The sequence below is a fragment of the Herpailurus yagouaroundi genome, unplaced genomic scaffold (assembly GCF_014898765.1).
Source record: "Herpailurus yagouaroundi ecotype Mexico unplaced genomic scaffold, PumYag 77, whole genome shotgun sequence".
In the NCBI taxonomy this organism is placed as follows: Eukaryota; Metazoa; Chordata; class Mammalia; order Carnivora; family Felidae; genus Herpailurus; species Herpailurus yagouaroundi.
Genome location: NW_024412388.1, coordinates 45,952,055 through 45,963,931, shown reverse-complemented (window position 1 = coordinate 45,963,931; position 11,877 = coordinate 45,952,055). Strand labels below are relative to the sequence as shown.

Genomic DNA, 11,877 nt, shown 5'->3' with positions numbered 1-11,877 from the left:
GCGGCGGCGGCGGCGGCGGCTGGGGGCTGGGCGGGGCGCCGGAGGGGGGCGGGGCGGGCCTGGGGGCAGCCAGGTGTGCGGGGGAGGGAGCGGGGCTGGGGGCGGGGCTGGGAGGGGGGTGGCCCCTTCCACCTGTGGGGGGCGCCTAGCGCGGGAGCCGGCTTCGGAACCCTACGTGGGAGAAACCGAGGGGAGCTAACGTGTGAGCCGAGAGGGGCCGAGCGTCGGCGTGCGGCGACGTGGGAATCGAATTTGAAGAGAGGCAGGCCTGAGGTGTGGGGAGAGAGGGACGTGAAGTCTAAAGTGCGGGTGTAAGGGACGTCAGGGGGAGGCGGCGGTGGGGAAGGGCCTCGATCGAAGGTCAGTCTGCGGAGCGCTAGCGGGAAGTTTTTCGAGTCATGGGCGGGGTGTTTCTGATGCAGGTCTTGGCACACAGAGGACGCAATACTTGTGCTCTCTTCAGTTGTTCTCCACTGTGCATTTTGTAATTCTCCGTTCTCTTGCCCTGTGGTGCAAGAGCTCTCTCCCCAAGAGCTCTCAGTTCTGATTTGCATTTAGTTCTCCAGTAACGCACAGTCACGATTTTTGCTCGATTGTAATTTAGCGCATGCTTATATAAAGTGTAGATTTAGCTGGTCGTAGAGTTGCCCAAAGGGGGCAATAGTGAAAGGAAAAGGGAAACAATGTAATGAGCAAAGCAAGTAAAATACATAAAGGACCTAGAGAATTGTGAAGAGCAAGGGCGATATAAGGGCATAAATTAAAGAAAAATAAGAGATCGAAGTAGGGGAGAAGGGTGAGAGGAAACTGGAAGCGTGACACGCAGGCACAGTATTAAAGACTGACAAGAATTTCGTTACGAATTGATCTCTCCCATCCTCCCTCCCTTTCTTCCTTCCATGTGGTCCGAGTCTTCGGGGTTGCCTTTCAGTGCTTAAAAATGATTTGATTAGGGGCGCCTGGGTGGCGCAGTCGGTTGAGCGTCCGACTTCAGCCAGGTCACGATCTTGCGGTCCGTGAGTTCGAGCCCCGCGTCGGGCTCTGGGCTGATGGCTCAGAGCCTGGAGCCTGTTTCCGATTCTGTGTCTCCCTCTCTCTCTGCCCCTCCCCCGTTCATGCTCTGTCTCTCTCTGTCCCAAAAATAAATAAACGTTGAAAAAAAAAATTTAAAAAAAAATGATTTGATGATTGGAACGGAATGTTTACGGAGTAGTTGAACATACTTAACTTGTGCATAACACTAGAGTTTCAAGGTCATGCTCCTCAAACAGGAAGCCTCTGATCACACTGTTTATATGTAAAGAGAGAAATGTATTGATCAGAAGGAATAAAATGTAATAAAAGTTTATTTTCTGAGAAGTGATAGATCTACAAAGGGCAAACATACATCCTTTCTTGTTCAGACACCAAGGCAATCTGATGAGAGATGATCACAGCTTATAAATTATAAATATCACAGCTGTTGAACAGGGGCTATTTTCGTTCATTCTTGGGATCATCTTTCTTGCTGACAAGAAGTATCATTTAAGAATCACTCTACCTAGCTGGCAATTGGGAGAAAACAGCCAGTTATTTTTAATGCTGAACCTTCATTTGGGTATTCGTTCAAATAAGTAAGAAAAGAGAATACTTAATTTTGCTTTTGAGACAGATGATGTATGTCTCTTCTTCTGATACACCAGTAAAAGACATTGAAAAGTCTGTTAGATTGTTTTCTTGATTCGCCACGAAGGCAGATTATAAATGGAGATTTTAAAGCATTTTACACACCATCTTTACTCCTCGATAATTACAACTTGTTATTATATACTTCATAACTATGATCCTTACCCAGCAACTGTGAACGACCTTGTAGCTTTATTATTATGCCAACAAGTATATACTTCGCTGATTAAAACGTTCATTTGAACACAATGATCTCATTTGACTGCCATAAAAGAAACTTATTATTACCCCCATTTTGTAGATGGTAAAACTTAAGTCGGCCAAGTGGCAGACTCATCAGAACCCCAATGCACTTCTGACTTGTCCTTTGGTCTCTCTACCATACCACAGCTGCCAAAGAAAACCAAATGTGCTGTTCTAAGAACATTTAAAATGTTCACGATTGGAGTCCCATTCTCATAGTTATGTCTAGGGCAGGCCAACAATGTATACTTCAAGCTTATCCGTTTAGCTGTCTTCCTGACCTCAGTTTGGCAGCAAAATTGAACCCTAAGGGTTGAGAAGGCCGGAAAAGCACCACTCTCTCATTGGCAGGGAGCAGCCTCCTGTGGCCCTGGGGCATTTCGGATGTGGTTCCCAACTGCCTCACCCTCCCCAGGAGTACAGACCTGACTGTTCATCAGAACAAATCTCCTTAAGTGCCATGCCCCTTGGAGGTCTCACCACCACCAACCCCCCACCACCAACGGAAATGTTCTGGTAAATAACAATATTCCCCATTTGATTATTTTCCAGTGGTGCTATAGCGTCCCTATGTTCTTTAGTACCTATCTCTAGATTGGTGCCCCAGACAGCCATTCATTCAGTTCTCAACCCTGCTCCAGCTATTAACTGCTTTACCCACTGATACTGGGTCTTTGGGGTTATTTTACTTCAAATACTCAGAGCCTGAATAAGAGAATAATGGACTACCACTAGCCAAATATACTACACTAGATTCCACTGGTATTCTCAACAACCAGTTCCTTCAAGTCTTTGCTCAGTCACCTTCCCCATGAGACTTACCTGCTTTGACCACCTTATTTTAACATGGGAAGTACCAACCCACCCATACTCTCTGCCCTGCGCGCTCTCCTTCCCCTTACCCTTCTCAACTGTTTCTTTTTCCCCCATGGCACTTACTTTCTGACATACTATTTCATTTCCTCGTTTGTTATGTTTTCGTTTTGCTTGTCACTCCTAACTAGAATGTAAGCTTCAAAGAGAGAGGGTTTTTTTTTTTTTTTCTCTATTTTGTTCACTGATGGATCCTTGGCTCCCAGAATAGTGCCTAGCAAATTACAAGCACTCAAGTGGATTCACGTTGTGTGGCACCTGAAGTTTATATAATGTGCAGGACCTCTTTAAGGAAAAAAAATACAAACTTGTGTATGAAAGTGAGTATTTATTTATTTTTTTTTTTTAATTTTTTTTTTCCAACGTTTATTTATTCTTGGGACAGAGAGAGACATAGCATGAACGGGGGAGGGGCAGAGAGAGAGGGAGACACAGAATCGGAAACAGGCTCCAGGCTCTGAGCTATCAGCCCAGAGCCCGACGCGGGGCTCGAACTCCCGGACCGCGAGATCGTGACCTGGCTGAAGTTGGACGCTTAACCGACTGCGCCACCCAGGCGCCCCTGAAAGTGAGTATTTATTTGAAAGAGAGAACACAACTATGTACACATCCTTTGAAGCTGACAACACAAACATTCCTAAATCCAGAAAAATAACATTTTTATGAATTAATTGTCCCACACACCTCTATAATACTTGTGTACATTTTTGGAAGCATATTCTTTGATTGTCTCTTCATGTTTTATAATTTTTTATTTCCTTTTAGGGAGAGAAGGGGGGGCATGTGAGCAAGGTAGAGGAGCGAGGAAGAGGGAGAGAGAATCCCAAGCAGACAACATGCTCAGCACTGAGCCCAGTGCAGGGCTCAATCCCACAATCCTGGGATCATGACCTGAGCCAAAATCAAGAGTCAGACCCTCAACCAACTAAGCCACCCAGATGCCCCTAATATTCTTTATAGAGCACATAGAAAGATAATTCTGTCCTTCCTCTGACATTATTCATCAAGTTTTTGATCACACATTTCTCTTTGGGGTCCCCATAGGACTTTCTTCATACAGCTAATAGAGCATCTATCAATTCTATTATATATTAATATCTCATGTATTTTTCATATATACTTATATATAAGTGAATATTTCATAGATAGATACACAGAAAAATTACATACCCCATCTGCTGTTCCTAGGGCCTAACAGAAAGTGGTACATCATTCCAGAAATATTTGCTGAATTGAAATAAGCAAAATAGTTACTAAACCATAGAATCAAGGAACAAGAATATAGGGAAGAGCACTTTAAAAAAAGAAGTTGGGTGCTAGCGGGCTCAGTTCAAAAAGCATATGACTCCTGATCTTGGGGTCGTGAGTTCGAACCCCATGTAGACTGTGGAGATTACTTAAATGAAAACGTTTAATAAAAAAATCATAAAATTAAAAAGTCAAAATTAATAGTTTTATTTTATGCAAATGCATATTAACTACAAAGCATAATTTTCTATCTTTAGTGCAGTAGTCATTAGTGAGATTGGAAATAGGCATAAGGGAGAACATGTAGGACCTTATAGATTCATCCTAAGGCATTTCTGTTATTGCTCTGAAGTTTAAAATAAGAAGAGTTGATGGGCCCCCTGGGTGGCTCACTTGGTTAAGCGTCCAACTCTTGATTTTGGCTTGGGTCATGATCTCATGGTTCTCACGGTTCATGAGATTGAGCCCTGGATCAGGTTCTGCGCTGATAGCCTGGAGCCTGCTTGGGATTCTCTCTCTCCATTACTTTCTGCCCCTTTTCTGCACACACTCGCATGTGCTCTCTCTCTCTCTCTCTAAATAAATAAACTTAAAACAGATATAAAATAAGAAGAGTTGGACATTCAGTGATTAATGAACTGCGTTGATGGTATGTTTTATGTATTACAAGACCAATAATTATCTAATTTTTATTATGAAAAATTCCAAACATAAACCAAATTAGGTAGTAGAAATAACCCCTACCCTTGATGATTATCAACAGTGTCAACATTTACCAGTCTATCTTGGCACTTTTTAATTTGTTTCCTAAGGTATTTGAAAGCAAATAACCAGATAAAATATTTCACTGATAAAAAAAAAAGTACTTTAGGGGCACCTGGCTGGCTCAGTCAGTTGAATGCCCAACTCTTTATTTCAGCTCAGGTCATGATCTCACAGTTGATGGGATCAAGTCCCATGTGAAGCTCTGTGCTGATAGCATGGAGCTTGCTGGAATTAGGTCTCTCTCCCTCTCTCTCTGTCCCTTCCCTGCTCATGAGCTCTCTCACTCAAAATAAATACACTTAAAAAAAAAAAAACAGATCATTTGATATCTCATTGGTAAAACTAGTAGAGTTGAAATAGATTATACTGAAAGTTCTTTTCAATTGTTAGGAAATTCAACTCCCAGTCCCCACTCCCCATTTTAAATTTTTTTTTTCAACGTTTATTTATTTCGTTTATTTATTTTTGGGACAGAGAGAGACAGAGCATGAACAGGGGAGGGGCAGAGAGAGAGGGAGACACAGAATCGGAAACAGGCTCCAGGCTCTGAGCCATCAGCCCAGAGCCTAATGCGGGGCTCGAACTCACAGACCGCGAGATCGTGACCTGGCTGAAGTTGGACGCTTAACCGACTGCGCCACCCAGGCGCCCCTCCACTCCCCATTTTAAAATGAAACTATCAAAGGAAAAAGATAGGATTACAAGAAAGTACTGTAGGCTATAGCCCAAGGTATCAACAAACTGCTCTTGGTACATTATTTTCCCTATACCCATCTACCTCTTGACATTTGTTATTACTGGTTTGTAAGGTTGAGAGAATAATATTTCTGGGCCCAACCTTCTCCAAAAGGATAAGTAGATGCAATATGTGTGACAATACTTGAAACCCTTTCAAGGAAATATAATATGTAACTTTGAGATGTAATTTTTAGCAGGTACCCTAGTCACAGATATTCAACTTAATGTAATCCATTTCCATTTTGTGGCTGAGTACATTTCTAAATTGCTTCAATGTGAGTCAACATTGTAATTTTCAGTGTAGCTGAGAAAAATAAAACATTTTGGATCAAATTTCTTCCAAGAGCAGATGCATTAATTGGAATAACAAAGGTTGTTTGCTTTGCTGTATAAACATTATGGATCTGACGGCATTTTTAGAATCTTGCTTTCATGTGTGTGTTGACAGCTTGCCTGAAAAAAGCTCAAACACACTTTTAGATCAGCTAAATCAATTATTTCCCTCCTGGCATGAATTCAGTGCCTATCTATACTAAATACTTTTAAATTGGTGAGGTTGAATGAGATATCAATGTCACCTTGAATTGATTATCAACTTTGTTATGGCCGTGCTTTGGAATTAAAACAACCCTTGACAAAACAATATAGTATATATATATTATTTGAAGTCTTTTGTAATCCACTTATAATGACCTCAAGTGGGTGTTAATGCTTTGGCTTGTTGGCTCAATCCTGTTAGCATTAACTACAAAGCTTTGACATGATTAGTTAGTGCAAACTTAAGATCAATTATGTAATTTCAAAATTTCCAAATGGTCTGTAAATGACAAAATAATTCACCCTCTAAGAATAAAGACCTTTAAAAAATAACCAAAGAATTCAGTTTCTTTTCTTTCTTTCTTTTTTTTTTTAATTAGAATGTGGGGCAGTAGGTGCCCTTGAAGCGTTCTTAACTCTGAAGTTGTGATTCTATGAAATTAAACGTATTAATACTTTTTAAAGTATTTATTAATAAACCTTTCACCCTTTGTTCTTAAAATATTGAAATGTTTTAGAAGTGGTATAAAATTAGCTTTATCTATTAAAGATTCCCAACTTCTCTGAGTATATCGTTCCTTGTTCTAAATATATTCATTTATTGAACAAAGATGTTTTGAATGCCTACTGAGAGCCACACACTCTTCTAGGATATAATTTTAAGGAAGGTAAGGTATATTTTATTATTTATATTATTATAATATTATTTATATTATTGATATATTTGTGTGTGTGTCTGTGTCTCCATCCCTGTAGGATAAGGGCTATTGCATTGGGGTTTTATAGTAGGAGAGAGATTTGGCTCAATTCCAAATACAATAATGAAAAGTAGGCATTTATAGACAAGGAGCAAGATGGGAGGGTCAGTGGGTAGGAAATTACTAAAAGGCTAGAGCATGTGACTCTTGATCATGGGTTCGTGAATGTGAACCCCATGTTGAGCATACAGATTACTTTTAAAAAATAGTTAAAAAAAAAAAAAAAAAGTAATTCTTTGCTAAAGTGACCTAACAGGACAAGGTGATGGTAAAGATGAAGAACTTTGTTGAGTAGTGAGGGTTATTAGTCTGGCTGAACTAACTCAGTAGTATTCTTTTTTATTTTTTTATTTTTGAGACAGAGAGAGACAGAGCATGAACAGGAGAGAGGCAGAGAGAGAGGGAGACACAGAATCTGAAGCAGGCTCCAAGCTCTGAGCTGTCAGCACAGAGCCCGACGCGGGGCTCGAACTCACAGACCGTGAGATCATGACTTGAACCGAAGTTGGACGCTTAACAGACTGGGCCACCCAGGCGCCCCTAACTTAGTAGTATTCTTGCCCAAGGGTGGGTGCCCAAGGGGAGAGCCTAAGTGTGCCCAAGGGTGGGGCCTAATTGGGCTCAGAGGAGTCTGACAACAATCCTGTCAAGGAGAGGGTCTTTGTCGCATTCTAGGGGGAAAGCCAGACAATAAACAAGCAATCAAATATATAATCTAATGTGATATTAGTGACAAGTGCAGTAAAGAAAAACGAGCAGAGTAAATGGATGCACAGATGAAAGTGAGGAAGGGGGAAGGGTTGAACAGGCATTTTATACGGGTTGTCAGAGAAAGTCTCTCTGAGAATGTAGCATTTGAGCAGACAGCTGAGAATTATATGAAGGAAGGAACCATTGAAATGTCTGAGATCAGAGCATTGCACACAGAGGCAAGAGCAAAGACCCTGAGATAGTACGAATAGCATACAGAAGATACAGCAAGAAAACCAATGTGCCCAGAGTGGTGAGTACAAGAATGAGAATAGACGGCGTTGCAATTAGAATGCTTAGAGCCAGGGACACCTGGGGGGCTCAGTTGGTTAAGCGTCCATATGTGGCTCACGTCATGATCTCATGGTTCAAGGGTTTTGAGCCCCACATTGGGCTCGCTGCTGTCACTGCAGAGCCAGCTTCAGATCCTCTGTCCCCCTCTCTCTCTGCCCTTCCCCCACTGGTTCTCTCTCTCAAAATAAATAAACTTAAAAAAAAAGAAAAGAATGCTTACAGCCAGATCATATTGGTCAGGCTATAGTAAAAACTCCGGACTTTTTTTTTTTTTTAATTTTTTTTTTCAACGTTTATTTATTTTTGGGACAGAGAGGGACAGAGCATGAACGGGCGAGGGGCAGAGAGAGAGGGAGACACAGAATCGGAAACAGGCTCCAGGCTCTGAGCCATCAGCCCAGAGCCTGACGCGGGGCTCGAACTCCCGGACCGCGAGATCGTGACCTGGCTGAAGTCGGATGCTTAACCGACTGCGCCACCCAGGTGCCCCATAAAACTCCGGACTTTTTAAACAGTGTGATCATAGTTTTTGGAGGATTTTGGAACAGGAGACTGGCATGATATGAATCATGAACTTAAAGACCTCTCTGGATGGCCGTGTGGAAAAGAGTCGAAAGGGACAAGAGTTGAAGCAGAGAAACTGAGAGGCCATTGTGTAGTAGAAACAGCTGAGGGCCAATAGGCACTTACACTAGGGTTGATAGCAGTGAGGATGGGGACAACCATCCAAATTCGGCATATATTTTGATACAATCTTTATCCAAGAGGATTTGCCAGTGGTCAGATGAGTGATGTGAGAAGAATCACAGAAACGAATGAAACACTTTGATTTCTTTTGGCCCATACAACCAGATGGACGGGGGTGCCACGGACTGACTTCTCATGCAAAAGACTTCATGAGAAATCAGTTGGGACGAAGGGAAGGACAAGGGACACAATTCTGTCTTGACCATGGTGAGTGTGAGAAGTTTAACCAAATTCAAAAGGATCCGTCCAGTAAGTGGTCAACCAGAAGAATGGGAACCTCAGGGGACAGGTCCAGACAGTAAATCCAAGTTTCAAAACCATCAGTTTAGGGGCGCCTGGGTGGCGCAGTCGGTTAAGTGTCCGACTTCAGCCAGGTCACGATCTCGCGGTCCGGGAGTTTGAGCCCCGCGTCGGGCTCTGGGCTGATGGCTCAGAGCCTGGAGCCTGTTTCCGATTCTGTGTCTCCCTCTCTCTCTGCCCCTCCCCCGTTCATGCTCTGTCTCTCTCTGTCCCAAAAATAAATAAACGTTGGGAAAAAAAAAAAAACAAAACATCAGTTTATATACCCTGGGACTGGCGATCCCTTGGGAAATCAACATAAAGAGCAAAAGGAAGAGATTCTCGCACTGAGGTAGGTCAGACTTAGAGAACTATAAAAGGAAGAGGAGTTAGGGGAAAAAAAAAAGATACTAAGAAGGAATATCCACCAAGGTAGGAAGAAGTTTAAGAAAGTATTATCAACTGTTTCAAGACCCTATTGGCAGCCTTGCCTAATGCTACCAAGAGGTTAAGCGAGTTGGAGTTGAAGAGTTGACTATTGGATTTGATCACGGACTTGATAGTGGTATGATGATGGTGGTGTGAGTGGAGTGAGTTGAGGAGAAAATTGAAGCGAAGACCTAGGAGAAGACGATTCCCTCCAATTCTCGGCTACGAAAGGGAGCAGAGAAATTTATGAAGTTTGCTTTGCAGGGGGTAGTAGCAATTGGGGAATGTGGAGACAAGAGGGAATGGTTTAGGATGAGGAAAAATGCCACATGCTTGCGTGCTGATTGGTATGAACCCGTAGAAGCAGGGGGGGGAAATGATGGTGTAAGACAGAACGAATACCCGTGGAACGTTTAGCAGTGAATCCTGATTCGACAGTCCTGCAGGACCTCTCATACCTGGACTTATACTCTAATGGAAATCATATACACTTTAATAGATTGCAAAAATGGTGCAAGAAGGGGTGGGACAAAATCATGGATAGAAGTGCCTGAAGAGTAAGGAACCGTAGGTTAGAAGGCTCTTGTATTTGACCAGGGGAAAAAAGGTTAAGGACTCGAACCACTGGCAGTTCCCACAGGGAAGGAGAGGAAAGGGTGGATTCGAGTCATATTGAAGAGGAAGAATGAATAGGATTTAGTGACTGCTTATTTATGAATTAGGAGAGAAATGGAACAATTTTGGATGACCTCTAAGTGGATGAATCTTCCTTAAACAATTCTTAGCCTATCGCTTTCTTCCTTAAAAATGTTCCAAGACGGCTCCCTCTGTCTCTGCTCTTTCCTCACTCTCTCTCTCTCTCTCTCTCAAAAATAAATAAACATAAAACAAAATTAAAAAAGTTGTACCTGGGTGGCTCAGTCGGTTAAGCGTCTGACTTCGGCTCAGGTCATGATCTCGCGGTTTGTGAGTTCGAGCCCCACGCCGGGCTCTGTGCTGACAGCTCAGGGCCTGGAGCCTGCTTTGGACTCTCTGTCTCCCTCTCTCTCTGCCCCTCCCCTGCTCTCACTCTGTCTCTCTGTCTCTGTCTCTGTCTCTCAACAATAAACATAAAAAAATATTTTTAAAAAATGTTCAAAGACAGGGCACCTGCGGGGCTCAGTCGACGAAGCATCCAACTCTTGACTTCAGCTCTGGTCATGATCTAATGGCTGTGGGATTGAGCCCTGCGTTGGGTTCCATGCTGAGCTATGGAGCCTGCTTAATATTCTCTCTCTCTCTCTCTCTCTCTCTCTCTCTCTCTCTTTCTCTTTCCTGCTCGTGCACTCTGTCTCAAATTTTTAAAAAAATTAAAATTGAATAAATACATAAAATAAAAATGTGCAAAGACTTTACATTGCCTGATGATTAATGTTTAAAGCTCCATAGTCTGGAATTCATGGACCCCTGAAATCTGCTTTTTTGGCATGCCCAGTACCTTTCTTAGAGATTTCGTTGGAACTCAAGGACTTAGTGAATTCTACTTTGAAAAGTACTTGTCTAAAGAGTAAAATTCAGGGGCGCCTGGGTGGCGCAGTCGGTTAAGTGTCCGACTTCAGCCAGGTCACGATCTCGCGGTCCGTGAGTTTGAGCCCCGCGTCAGGCTCTGTCTGGGCTGATGGCTCAGAGCCTGGAGCCTGTTTCCCATTCTGTGTCTCCCTCTCTCTCTGCCCCTCCCCCGTTCATGCTCTGTCTCTCTCTGTCCCAAAAATAAATAAACGTTGAAAAAAAAAAAAAAGAGTAAAATTCAAATTCTTTCAGTCTGCATTCAAGGCCCTCTCTAATCTCCTTACTAATCGCATTTCTTTTCTCATCTTTCTTACCTGTAGGTCTTTTCCATTCTGTGTACACATGAAGCTATAGCAGACAAGTTCCTTGTTCTCATTGTCTAGAACTCCTTTAGCCGTTGGTACTCCTGATCACGGTCTGCCTAACAAATACCTCCACGGGTTTCAAAATTCGCCTCCTCGGTCCCGCCGTTCTGCAACGTCCCAGATACAGTTGACCACGATGTCTTTAATAATGTCGTGTGCTTTATACAATTAAATCCCTCATTGTACTTACCTATTTATAGGTCTCGTTCACTGTTTGACTATTAATCCCTTGAGGGCAAGCTGTATACACAGTACATGGTAATGGTACTTAATATATGTTGATACATGTACTTAATACATGTCAGTGGAGTGAATGAGTAACAGATGAAATCTCACTTCAGGCATAATGTTATCTGGATTCACCTCTCCCCTCCCAGGCAGCCCTAAAGGGTTCTTCCTGTTTACTCCTGTAAGGTCCTGTATCACTTCTGTTCTAGCACCATACTGTGCTCTAATGTCGTATTTTGCTCTATAGTATTGTTTCTTCTGCCTCTTTTGGTGCTTATATCCCTTCCCTGCAGTGCTCAAGTGCAAGGATTTTATCCTGTTAATCTCTGTATCCCAATCACCTAGGTTCTTAATATATGCTTTAAAAATGTATTGTTTAATGGGGCGCCTGGGTGGCGCAGTCGGTTGAG

The 11,877-nt window shown here is 42.6% G+C and overlaps 1 long non-coding RNA gene across 1 annotated transcript; it reads left to right on the top strand.

The window, feature by feature from the left end:
- Positions 1-120: 120 nt before the first annotated feature.
- Positions 121-11,434, top strand: LOC121018422 (uncharacterized). The gene is made up of 3 exons (XR_005785192.1): positions 121-273; positions 8,724-8,825; positions 11,195-11,434. It is a non-coding gene; the product is annotated as an uncharacterized LOC121018422 (long non-coding RNA).
- The last annotated feature ends 443 nt before the right edge of the window (positions 11,435-11,877 follow it).